Source organism: Chelonia mydas, chromosome 1 (genome assembly GCF_015237465.2).
Source record: "Chelonia mydas isolate rCheMyd1 chromosome 1, rCheMyd1.pri.v2, whole genome shotgun sequence".
NCBI lineage: Eukaryota > Metazoa > Chordata > Testudines > Cheloniidae > Chelonia > Chelonia mydas.
This window is the reverse complement of record NC_057849.1, coordinates 325,677,997-325,692,001: the sequence shown is the minus strand read 5'-3', so window position 1 is coordinate 325,692,001 and position 14,005 is coordinate 325,677,997.

Here is a 14,005-nt window from a genome sequence, read left to right as displayed (position 1 = left end):
TATACTCCACAGGGCTTTTCAAATGAAACACAGCTTGCCAATAGCAAGCTCTTCTGCTTTTAAAAGTGACAGTTTAGTGGATGTTGCCAACAGAGGGGTTGCCAACTTTCTTATTGCAGAAAACTGAATACTCTTGCCCCACCCTCTGCCCTATGCCTTTCCCGAGGCCCTGTCCCTACCCTGCCCGTTTTCCAAGGCCCCATCCCCTCCCTCCCTCACTCGCTCTCACCCTCCTTTGTTCATTTTCACTGGGTTGGGGAAAGGGACAGGGGTGTGGAAGGGGGTGAGGGCTCTGGCTGGGGTTGTGGGCTCCGGGGTGGGGCCGGGGATGAGAAGTGTGGGATGCAGGAGGGAGCTTCAGGCTGGGAAGTGAAGCCAAGGGGTTCGGAGTGTGGGAGAGGGCTTTGGGCTGGGGTAGGGGGTTGAGCTGCAGGAGGGGTTGAGGGCTCTGGCTGGGGGTGCGGGCTCTGGGGTGGGGTGAGAAACAAGGGGTTCAGAGTGTGGGAGGGGGCTCTGGGATTGAGCAGGGTGTTGGGGTTTGTGGGGGATGAGGGCTCCAGCTGGGGGTGTGGGCTCTGGGATGGGCCAGGGATGATGGGTTTAGGGTGCAGGAGCGGGAGCGGAGTGCAAGCTCTGGGACTGAGTTTGGGTGTGGGAGGGGGCTTAGGGCTGGGATAGGGATGCAGAAAGGGATGAGAGCTCCAACTGGGGGTATGGGCTCTGGGGTGGGGCCAGGGATGTGGTATTTGGGGTGCAGGAGAGGGCTCTGGGCTGGGGGGTGGGGTCATGTGGTTTGGAATGCAGGAGGGGGTTCAGGCAGTGGTCTCTGGGAGGGAGTTAGGGTGCTGGAGGGGGCTCAGGATTCAGGCAGGAGGTTGGGTTGCAGGAGGGGGTTCAGAGTGCAGGCTCCAGGCAGCGCTTACCTCAGGCAGCTCCCAGCATGTCCCTCACTCTCCCCCACACCCACTCACTTTCACTGGGCTGGGGCAGGGGTTGGGGTGCAGGCTCTGAGGGGGAGTTTGGGTGCGGGAGGGGGTTCCAACTTGGAGCAGGAGGTGGGCTCCAGCTGGGTGACACTTACCTCAGGCTGCTCCTGGTCAGCAGCACAGTGGGGCTAAGGCAGGCTCCCTGCCTGCCCTGGCTCCACCCTCCTTCTGGAAGCGGTCAGCATGTCCAGCCCTTAGGCAAAGGCTCGGCCAGGCAGCATTGCATGGTGCATGCTGCCTGCACCCACAGGCGCCACCGCCGCAGCTCCCATTGGCTGCTGTTCCCAGCCAATGGGAGCTGTGGAGCCAGTGCTCAAGGCGAGGGCAGTGCGCGGAGCTCCCTTGACCGCCTATGGACCACAGAGACATGTTGGCTGCTTCCAGGAGCTGCACGGAGCCAGGGCAGGCAGGCAGCCTGCCTTAGCCCTGCCTCAGCACTGACTGGACTTTTAACAGCCCAGTCAGTGTTGCTGACTGGAGCCACTAGGATCCCTTTTTAACAAGGTGTTCCGGTCAAAAACCAGATGCCTGGCAGCCCTAAAACAAATATTAGTTTAGAAATATCATGAAATCTTCTAAAATTCAAGAAATTACATCTGCTATTACAAAAATTATGGGGGAGGGGAGAGGGGGAGAACACACTATATCTCTTTTTCAGGGCTTGATGTAAAACACTTTCAAAACAAGAACAATCTTTCTATTGATTTTAGTGGGCTTTGGATCAGGTTCTTAGTTTTCTTTCTCCTTAGTTTTCTCCCATTATTTCTAATGTGGTTGCACCATAGGATATACCCACGTTTACTAAGGCCTTGTGTACACGGGAAAGATTTACCTAAATAACCAATTTAGTTGAACTAATTGAAATCCTTATGTAGATACCCTTATTTCAGTATGAGCGGCTTACTTTGGTTTAGCGTAATCCTGTTCCCAATCTACTTACATTAACTGTAAAAAAATTGTGAAACTGAAATTAGCGTATCCACACAGTTGTTTGCACAAATTTAACTAAACTGGAGTAAATTCACTCCTTAGGTTAATCTGGTGCAAATTTCCTGTGTAGACAAGGCCTTCCACTGATTGCATATGGTGCCATTCTGCAAAGCATTCGTTTTTAGAGGCAATACTTCCTGAAGTCATGAACCATTAGCACATAAAGGTTCAACATTCTTTCAAAGAAGCCTGGGCAGTTATGGAAAAAAATAGAATATTATTTTCATGATTAGCAACAGCACAGTCTTCTAGTCACCAAGAACATCCAGCTGGAATGTACTATTCCCTGATATGTGGCCCACACAATGGGCTGTGATGATTTATGGGAGCTGTGGGCACTCTGACCTCTGAAAAAAATCAAACTGTTTTTGTAGGCACCTCTCTTGTGGCCCAGAAAGTTTTTCACTTCAAGAATGTGAAAATGAAGTGTTTTGGCAGTTTTGAAAGATTTTTTTCCCCCACCATCTTTTCGAGTCAGGAGATTTGTTGAATCCAGACTTATTTCACAAACAGATTCGGTTTTGGTAAATTAGCATTTTAAAAAAAATTCATTAAAAAATTCCAGACCAGCTCTACTGTGCTTCTGCTGGCAGGGAATTATGGCCATTGGCTCCATGTAGTAGAAACCCAGCCCAGCAGGGACACAGTAAGACATTCCCTACAGAGCTGGGCTCTGACCCACACAATTGAGGAAGGAGGCTGTGCTGATTAAAAAACACAACCAGGGTTAGATGGGAAGTGAAGGCAGCTGTAAAAAATAAAAAAAAAAGTTATATAACAAATGGAAGAAAGGGGAAATTTATTGTAATGAATCTAAAAAAAGTTAAGAATTGTAGAAAATTAATCTGACTGGATGGAAATGGTAGAATTATCATAAATAATGAGAAAAGACAGAAGTGTTCAGTAAATATTTCTGTTCTGCATTTGAGGAAAAAACAGATGATATATTCTCATCATATGGTGATAACACTCTTTCCATTCCACTCATATCTCTGGTGGATATTAAACAAAAGTTAATAAAGTCAGACATTTTAGAAAAAATGAGATTTAGATAACTAGAGTCCAAGAGTTTTAAAGAGCTGGCTGAGGAATTTGCTGAACCACTAATGTTGATTTTCAATACATTTTGGAGCACTGGGGAAGTTCCAGAAGACTGGAAGAAAGCTAATGTGCCAATTTTTAAAAAGGGCAAATAGGACAACCTGGTAATTATAGGCCTTTCAGACTGACATCCATCCTAGGCAAGATAATGGAGCAACTGATACGTGACTCAAATAAAGAAATAAGGGAGGGTAATATAATAAATGCAAATCCATATGAGTGTATGGATAATAGATTCTTCAAACTAACTTGATATCTTTTTTTGATGAGATTATAGATTCGGTTGATAAGTTAATAGTGTTGACATAATAGACTTCTGTAATGTATTTGACTTGGTACCACATGACATTTTGATTAAAAAGCTAGAATGATATAAAATTAACATGGCACACATTAAATTGATCAAAAACTGGCTAACTGAAAGGTCTCAAAATGTAACTGTAAATGGGGAGTTTTCATTGAGAGGGGGTTTTTGCAGCGGAGTCCCACAGGAATTGGTTCTTGGCCCTAAACTATTTAACATTTTTATCAAATGACCTGGAACAAAACAAGATCATCACTGTTAAAGTTTGCAGATGACATAAAATTGGAAGAGTGGTAAATAATGAAGCAGATACATCACTGATTCAGAGTGATCTGGACTACTTGGTGATGTGGGTGCAAGCAAATAATGTGTTTTCATACAGCTAAATATAAATCTAGGAACAAAGAAAGTAGGCGATACTTGCAGGATGGAGGACTTTATCCTGGGAAGCAGTGGCTCTGAAAAAGGATTTGGGGGTCATGGTGAATAATCAGCTGAATATGAGCTCCCAGAGTGACACTGTGGCCAAAAGAGCTGAGATGTATAAACAGGGGGATCTGAAGTAGAAACTGAGAGATTATTTTACCTCTGCATTTAGCACTGGTGTCACCACTACTGTGATTCAGTTCTGCTGTCCGCAAATCAAGAAGGATGTTGATAAATTGGAGAGGGCTCAGAGAAGAGCCTGAGAATGATTAAAGGATTAGAAGACATGCCTTATCACAGAATCATTGAATATTAGGGTTGGAAGAGACCTCAGGAGGTCATCTAGTCCAATCCTCTGCTCAAAGCATGACCAACACCAACTAAATCAACCAACACCAACTTATAGTGATAAACTAAATAGATTGAGCTCCTTGAGTCTAACAAAGAGAAGGTGAAGGGATTGCAGTTTATAAGTACTTACATGGGGAACAAATATTTAATAAATGGGCTCTTCAGTCTAACAAAGAAAGGTATAACTTAATCCAATGGCTGGAAGTTGAAGCTAGACAAATTCAGACTGGAAATAAGGCATACATTTTTAATGGTGAAAGCAATTAACCATTGTAACCGTTTACCAAAGAACGCTGTGGATTCTCCACTAGTGACAATTTTTAAATCAAGATTGGATGTTTTTTTCTAAAAAATCTGCTCTAGGAATTATTTTGGGGAAGTTCTCTGGCCTGTGTTATACAGGAGGTCAGACTAGATGATCACAAAGGTCCCTTCTGGCCAAAGAATCTCGGAATACGTAGCGTGTCCTCTGGTCTCAGAATTCTCCTTGCCCCTCCTTGTGCAATGGAATCATATCAATTTCACTGTTGACGGGATCCTCTGTAGTTGTAACAAAGGAGGTAGCATTTGCCTCAGGAGTTTGTCTTATCAGCTCTCCGGAGGATACATTGGCAGTCAAAGAAAAAACACAGAGCTCCCTTGAATAATGACAGGTTTCAGAGTAGCAGCCGTGTTAGTCTGTATTCGCAAAAAGAAAAGGAGTACTTGTGGCACCTTAGAGACTAACACAAGTACTCCTTTTCTTCTTAGAGCTCCCTTGGTTTTCTTTATTGATGTCGATGTTTATGTTACCTACTTTGTTTTAGCAGATTGCACCTGCAGTGAAACTCCACCAGAGAGATGTTCCTGATATAATGATCTCCTGCCACAGTCTGATCAGAGTAGAGTTCATCACTGGGTCAAGGCTTTGGAGTTTAAGATAAGATCCATACAGTGGTAAATTATTTGTGTGTCTAATGCATGGCAAAATGTAAAAGAAAGTTAATTGCAGAGGCAGTTTTTATTATTCTCGAGACTGTAACTTGTCATCCTCACTGTGAGTGAAATGCCAAATTACAGCTGAAATCCAGTTCTGCAAATGAAATCTTTTAGTCATGCTAATTTCAGTTTTAAATCTAATGATCTCTATTTTACTACTCTTACTACTAGCGTAGAAGTCAGTTCTACCCATTGGCTTTTTATTTGTTTCAAAGTTTGCTTTTATTTTCCAGTATTGCAAATACAAAAGATTATGTCATTTCTATATACAGTCCACAGATATAAGTGTGTATAAAAATGATACAATTATCATAAACATTATATTGTGTGTATATTATACACAGTGCAGGTAACCCTGCCTATTATTAAAGTTGCCTGACACTTCCCATTTCAAGACAGTGTTTTCAATTGCTTATAACTGTGCCAAATTTAAAGCTGAAATTTTACATGCTAGATCTCTACCTCAGGCTGAATTGTTTGGGGAATTTCTGCTAAAGCCGTTCAGCCATTTCTGAGAATGTTGGGATAAATATATTGTTTTTCCAATGTTAAAAACTTCAGGCAAACTTTTTCTGGAAATACTCTAGTTTCCCCATTGGACATGGCATGGGACATGACATTTGGCAGGGAGGTTTATGCCTTTATTTTTGCGTTTTGCCACCCACTGAAAATCCACCTAGACTTGGTGTCAAGGTTGCTTCCCCACTCTGAACTCTTGGGTACAGATGTGGGGACCTGCATGAAAAACCCCCTAAGCTTATTTTTACCAGCTTAGGTTAAAACTTCCCCAAGGTACAAACTATTTTACCTTTTGTCCCTGGACTTTATTGCTGCCACCACCAAGCGTCTAACAAATATAACAGGGAAAGACCTCTCCTTGGAAACATCTTTCCCCCAAAAATCCCCCCCCCCAAGCCCTACACCCCCTTTCCTGGGGAAGGCTTGATAAAAATCCTCACCAATTTGCATAGGTGAACACAGACCCAAACCCTTGGATCTTAAGAACAATGAAAAAGCAATCAGGTTCTTAAAAGAAGAATTTTGATTGAAGAAAAAGTAAAAGAATCACCTCTGTAAAATCAGGATGGTAAATACCTTACAGGCTAGTCAGATTCAAAACATAGAGAATCCCTCTAGGCTAAACCTTAAGTTACAAAAAGACACAAAAACAGGAATATCCATTCCATTCAGTACAACTTATTTTATCAGCCATTTAAACAAAACAGAATCTAACGCATATCTAACTAGATTGCTTACTGACTTTTTACAGGAGTTTTGACCTGCATTCCTGCTCTGGTCCTAGCAAAAGCAACACACAGACAGAGAGAACCCTTTGTTTCCCCCCCGCCTCCAGCTTTGAAAGTCTCTTGTCTCCTCATTGGTCATTTTGGTCAGATGACAGCGAGGTTGTCTTAGCTTCTTAACCCTTTACAGGTGAAAGGGTTTTTCCTCTGGCCAGGAGGGATTTAAAGGTGTTTACCCTTCCCTTTATATTTATGACAATTGGCCAAGTATAAGCCTTTGGAAACATTTTATTTTCAATATACCCAGTAAAGACTTCTTCAATTTTAGCAACTAAATTCACTGAAGAGTCCAGGTGCACTGGGCATGCTTCAGCCTGGGACTGAACAGAATGTTACCTGCAGTCGCACTGTTGTTGCAATTGTGGCTGTGCCAAAGTTCAGGTCTGAGCACCTGAACTGAGAGCAGGGAGCTTGTCTCTCACATACTCTCGGTGACCCCCCTCCTTGGCCCAGGAAGCAAGCAGGAGGAAACTGCCTGATTTGATTGCAGAGGAAACAAGAGTCAGACCAGTGGGATGGGGGTGAGGGGAGTAGATTGGGACAAGGAGGTGGGAGATGGAAGACTGGGATTAGAGGTTGGCCAGAGAGGAGAGAGAATCTGGGACTGGGAGTTGGAATGAGGAGGGAGATTGGAAGGCAGGGGTCCTGTGGAAAGAACAGTATGTGATCATGTGATTAAATACTGTAATCACAATGCATATACACGAGGGGCCCAATTAAGGTTGCACAGGCAATGTTCTTTTAATGTAGTCTTGTGTGTGTAATATATTTAGTGCTTAACATCCCAAAGGATTCCAAAGCACTTCACAAACTACAAACACTAAAAGATTCACTTCTCCCCTCACTGAAAAACCTTTGGGATGAGATACAGCAGATTTTCAACAGCACAAAACAACTCTAATCAACATTTTAGGACAGTAAGTGAAGGAGAACACCATAGCAAGGTGAAACTGTAGGGGGAATTTTAATTAGGTACAATTAATCAAACTGTAATTTGGTCAGGACGCTGAAGTTAACACAACTAGTCTTTCAAAGAGTGCCATGGGATTTTTTATGGACATTTGTGAATTCAGGACAGTATGAGATTATTTTTTCCAAATGAGGAAAAAGCATTGGGAACCGCAATCAGGAAAGATACAGTAGTTTATTCTATAATGAGTGAATAGTTCAAATTGGTTACATGCAAATGTTTTAGCATTTTCAAAAAATTTGTAGATACATCAGGCTAAGGCTCCAATCCAGCAGTTGCTCCAAACAAACAGACCCCTGACTGGAACAATTTAAAAAATCAGTGCCTAAGGGCCAGGGGTGTGATCGATGAAAGTACTTAAGCACCGAAGTCCCATTTTTAGGTGCCACTGCAATCCACAAAACTCCCAGTTGGAGGCTGCCTAACCCTGTAGGCATCTAAACTCCCTTGGCACCTAAGTTCCTGCCTCTGGGCATATGCACTGCCGCTTCACCCTAGGCATCTGGACACCTATCTCCCAACTAAGCCCCAGAGCACTCACAAACCAGGGAAGGCAGGCATGTGGCCATCTAAGTCACATGCAGGGCGCTATCTGGTAGGCATGTGTGATGCTGTATGACTGAAATGTGACCATTTATATCCATGATATTGCCACTGTTAGACAATAGCAACAAATCTGATACAAATCATGGCATGTAAGGTGTCAATGGAAATGTTATGATTTGCTAAGTATGATTATCCTGATAATATGCATGCATCATTTTTGTATCTGAAGTTATGAATATGGGCTATATACCTGTATCATCATTGTATTTGTTCCTCGGGTAACACCCATAGGGTATTTACATCCAGTCTAGCCAGCACTTTGTGAATGGACTATTCAAGTTGATGGCCCATCAAATACACTTAATTATCACAATGGTCCATAGAAGAAACTCATTTCATCCAGATTGCTCTTCCTAAAGATACCTTAGCCACCAAGGGGCCAATGGCTGCCCCTGAGATCAGCAAGCCATGTATAGGCATGTGACATGCTCGTGTGACCCTGGACTCCATCTTGTGCCAGTAATTTTCCAAAAACTATGTTGTGAGCTTTGTTTGGGACACTAAAATTCCAATCACATGGCTGAGGATATAAAAGACCCCTGAAAATCTCCATGTTGCCTCTTTCATGTTATGATTCTCTGGACTGTGGATTTACAACTAAAAGGAGCACATTGACTGAGGACCTTCCAATCTTTTGGAAGTTACCAGGGACTTTACAAGCCAGCAGTCTATTCCATCACTGCTGCAAACCTGAGATAAGAACACTGCCATGATTGCATGTATATGATCTATTAACCATTTTAACTCTCTTCTTCTTTTCTTTATTAATAAATCTTTAGATTTTGTTACTAAAGGATTGGCAGCAGCATGATTACTTGGTAAGGTCTGAGTTCTATATTGACCTGGTTATGTGGCTGATCTCTTGGGATCAGAAGAACCCTTTGATGAAACTGGTTTTCAATAACCACTCACCATAAAGTCTAGTGTCTGGGTGATGAAATAAGGGCTGGAATGCCTAAGGAGACAGCATTTTTGACTTCTTGTTAGCCAGTGTGGTGAGATAGAAGTTTACTTTTGTTACTGGGTTGGTATAATCTAATGATAGAATAACCACTAGTGTAGGGTGAGTCCACCCTATTTCTCAACAGTTCGTCCTAATCTGGCGTTCTCAGCTGCGACCCACTGAGGCACAGTGACAGCATGGTCACAAGTTGCCTACCAGATCAGGTCTCTCAAGCGAGTCCAGACAAAATAGCTGGGAGGAAGGGAAGGAAGCACTTTTTCACTTATTACCTTTAGCCTAGTGGATAGGGTACTTCCCCAGGATGTGAGAGGTGCTCGGGTTCAAGTCCCCTTCCCGTCCTGAAGGGGAGAAGGAATTTGCTACCTCTGGATGAAGGACCTAACCACTAGCCTGTAGAATATTCTGATATGAATCTCCCTCAATCTCTGCATTTGAAGTTATTCCAGTTCAATTAAATAATTGAATAAAAACTGGGCCACTGAAAGAGTTAATGTGAATATAGCTGAACCTCTCAGTAATAGTGACCATAATTAAATTTAACATTGTTGTAGGGGAAAATGCCAAAGAAACTGACCATAAAAGCATTTAACTTCAAAAAGGGGTACTACATAAAAACGAGGAAGCTAGTTAAATGGAAATTATGAAGAATAGTTACAAGAGTGAAATTCCTGCAAGCTACATGGAAACTATTTTAAAACCCCACAATAGAGGCTCAAACTAAATGTATACACCAAATTTTTTTTAAAAAGTAAGAGGACCAAAAAAAAAAATGCCACCACGGCTAAACAGTAGAGTAAAAGAGGTGGTTAGAGACAAAAAGACATCCTTTAAAAATTGAAGTCAACTTCCTACCGAGGAAACTAGAAAGAAGCATAAACTCTGGTAAGTCAAGTGTGAAAATACAATAGGGCAGGCCAAAAAAGAATCTGAAGAGCAACTAGCAAAAGACACAAATGGCACGTCTTCCTTGTTAGCAACGTTACAGTGCTGCCGCGGCTTATGTAGCTTATGTAACGTGGCTTATGTAGGCGCAGCTCAGCACCGGGAGAGAGTTCTCCCAGCGCGATTAGAAAAACACCTCCACGAGGGGAATAGCTAAGTTAAATGGATTCTTTGCATTGGTCTTCACTGCAGAAGATGTGAGGGAGATTCCCACACCTGAGCCATTCTTTTTAGGAGACAAATCTGAGGAACTGTCCCAGATTGAGGTGTCAGTAGAGGTGGTTTTGGATCAAATTGATAAATTAAACAGTAATAAGTCTCACAAGTTCATAACAGCCTCAGCTCAGAACTAACACACTCATGACAAGTTTAGCCTATACTTTATACAGTTCAGGGGTCTTTGTTCTGGAGTTTCCAGGAGCAGGTAGTCAGAAGATAATAGGTTTTTCTCTCCATATGTAAAACAGGATGAATGACTATCCCTTTCTCCTACCCATTGTGTTGTTGCTTGTCTATTAAATTAAAAGCTTCTCAAGGCAGGAACTTTCTCTAGATGTGAATGCAGGACCTGGTACAATAGGGGTAGGTCTACACTGCAGTAAGAAATCTGCAGCTGGCCCATGCCAGCTGACTCGGACTCATGGGGTTCAGGCCGTGGGGCTGTTGAATTGCAGTGTAGACTTCTGGGCTCAGACCGCAGCCCGGGCTGTAGGACCCTGCCAGGTGGGAGGGTCCCAGAGCTCGGGCTGCAGCCCAAGCCAGAAAGTCTGTATCAGAATTAAACAGCCCTGCAACCTGAGCCTGAGCCAGCTGGCACAGGTCAGCCACAGGTGTCTAACTGCAGCATGGACATACCCTTAGGTTCTGATCTCAGCTGGAGCTTCTAGGTGCTACTGTTATACAACTAATACGTGCTAAGGGTCAAAACTTGTTCTGGGAGGCAGGGCCAGTATATTTTTTGCTTTGAAAACTAGGTCATCAGTCCCTCCTTACACTGAATTGAGCACAATAATCTAAATATGATATCACAGAATAGAGCAACAAAACAAAAACAGAAAAAATGGATGTTCAATTTTGTAGTTTGCCATATCATGCATCAATATAATGATTTCATTAAAATATAACTTGCAACAAAATATCCTGCTATTACTGCTACAGCTTGTGTCTGCAGTATACTGGTCATAAAATTGTTCTTTATTCCATGGGTAATGTCATGATATTTAGGCGGGGACATTTTCTGGTATATTGCAGTATATTACCACATTAATATATAAGCCACACAAGAGTTTCATTACTAAAGATCATTTAGATTTTTTCATAAAACCTCTCTTGGCAATTGCTTCCTATCGCACTGATTTTTGAAGAATACTTCAGATTCTCTCTCATCATGGCTTATTAACATAGTGTAATTCACAAAATACATCTATTTGGGGACATTTTTGATATCAATATTAATTAATTCTTGAGTGCCCTACAACACCTTGCAGCCTACAATGAAAGGAAGTTAATTTGACCTGCTAGACATTTCTGATGAGCTCATAATTTTATGTCTGTCTCCATAAGGGAAAGAGGATGCAGCATTCAAGTATTTGAGTTTCCCAGGCTCACATGCCAAGTGTGAACAAAAATAAAGTCAAGGGGATGGGAATTAAAAGGAAAAAAATCAATTATTCTGCTGCAAGTCAAAATAAAAAAACAAAGGAAGAAACACATGCATGTTAACTGTAGGAAAGCCTGACCATTTTAGGGAAGTTAGGTGCCCATTCCCAGTGGGTCGCAGTGAGAGCTGAATACTAAACTCCCCTTTCTATCTTTGGAAATCTTCGATTCAATGGATGCTGCTATACTTTGTGCTCAATGAGAACCCCATGTTAGGAACAGCCTGCAATCTCTTGCTCTTGTTGATATAGAAACCATAACAGATCCAACATAGTCAGTCTCCCCAGAACGGATAGGGATTGAGCATATTGTGCATAGCATATCAGCATTCTTCTAACCGTCAACATAGAAAAGTCACTGAAAACCTTATTAGATGCTTGTTGCATTCTTGCCTAAAGAATGAATTTAGAAATCACAACTACTGTGTGTGGGAAGGAGGAAAGGAGTAGAGCGGAGCGTTAGATAAGTTTTTACTTACTGATAATTTTACTTTTACTATAGTTATTGCTCTGGAAAGGTGATGGAGTCCTGTGTGATCATTGGGCCTCCACATTTACCCTAATTATGAGCTCAACTGTAAAAAAATAAGTTTATAAAATGTCACAGTAACCTATAATAATACAAGTTGATGGGAAAATGTACAAAAAGGAGACAGAAGAACTGAATTAGTCCAAACAAAAAAAAGTCTACTAATATAACTCAAGGACTATGTTATGATCATATTTGGTAAATAAAAAAATTAAAAGACTGATCATTAAACCAAAAATTATACCTAATGGGTGGACAAATAATCAGGAGTTGGGCGATTTCATGCAGTAGCGCCTTTTAGGGTCCTTACAGGAAAAATGTTGGGGAAAAAATCGGCTAATGGAGCAAGCTTAACCATGGCTGCCAGGCATACCATCTCCTGGGACTCCAGACCATCTTAGTCCTAATCTGGAGATGAGTCAGAGACTCAAATGACATCACCACTTCCACCAGCTCCGGCTAAGTCCTCAACAGCACCTGGAAGGTGAGATGGTCTCTCTCCCCTCCCCCACTGCCAATGTGTTCTTTCCTTCTCCACCATATTTCTTCTCTTTCATAGCCCTCCCCTTTTTTTCCTTCTGTCTGACAAGAGTCTGATTTAGATGGCCAAAACTGTATATTTTACAACATTGCTGTAAGGCTGACCAGCACAAGGCAATGAAAAGCAATGCCTTAAACAGTCCACTGCTCTTTCTCCAGCAGTGAGATGGCAAGTCTAAATAAACAGCAGACACGGAAGCTCCATTTTCTATCTTGGCTATTCTTTTCTCTTCCCTTTTGTGGGTGTTTGGTTTGTTTTGTCTTCTAGGAGATGGCATGGGACTTTAACAGCAGCAACTATGACAGCTCCAGCCCATTTTAACTAACTCCTACTCTTTTCCCCAAAAAGGGACAGTTATCACCATCTTTGTTACCATCTAGAAAACTTTCAGACACAGGTTTTTCCCTTTTCACATATCATTTCACCTAACTTCCCTACCAACCCTTGTTGTAGTTTTGCCCCCTTTTCAGTTTTCTACTTTGAGGTCTTTCTTCAGGCCACTGAATTCTTGGCATATCTCTTGTCCCGTTTCTTTTCTCTCTAGTCCCCATATGACTTTTGAACCTATTCCTTGATACCTTGCCTACTCTAGTCCTGCCCTTTCTGGCCATTTGAATCTCCAGGCATTCCTTCCCCTTCTTAAAAGAAAACGGATCCAATCTGTTTCAATTAATACCAATTGGGGCAAGGTCCTGACCACCCCAACACATTTCCATCCAAATGTTCCCTGAATTTCCATGGGTACTCTGGCCACTGGACAGGAAAAGTCAGTTTTACTCTCTCTCGGCACCATCCAAAGGGTTTCACCCAGTCTCTCCTGATCCACCAGCACCCAACAGCAGAGTCTACCAGGGTCCTGATTTGTTAGCGCTCCAGTGTCACACAGATGGTGGGTGTCCATTTTGACTGCCCGCCAAGGGTTTCTGTTCACCCACAGAACTCAGTGAAGATACAATCCATATCAGAGCAGTCCCTTTTCAAGTGTTCCAAATCACGGCATTGGTAACAAACCATTTCACAGTGTGAGGAAAGGGTCTCCTTGTCCTATTTTCTTTTCCAGTGTCTTTATAGTCAATGACTCCCTGCCTCTCCTCTCTGGGTCTTGTCCTCTAAATGGACGGACTGACTCCACCATCTCCTCAGTGAGCTTTACGGCAGCTTCTAAGGTGTCAGGTTAGTGTTCCCGCACCAAAACTCGAGTGATTTCAGGGAGACTCTGTAATAGTTCCCCCAAAATAATGGAGTCCATTACCTCCCCAATTCCTTGGCCATCTGGCCTCAGCCACCTAGTGGCCCAATTGATTAATTTTTGGCAAAGGCCCCAGGACGTATCCCCTCCAACCATCCGGCTGCCT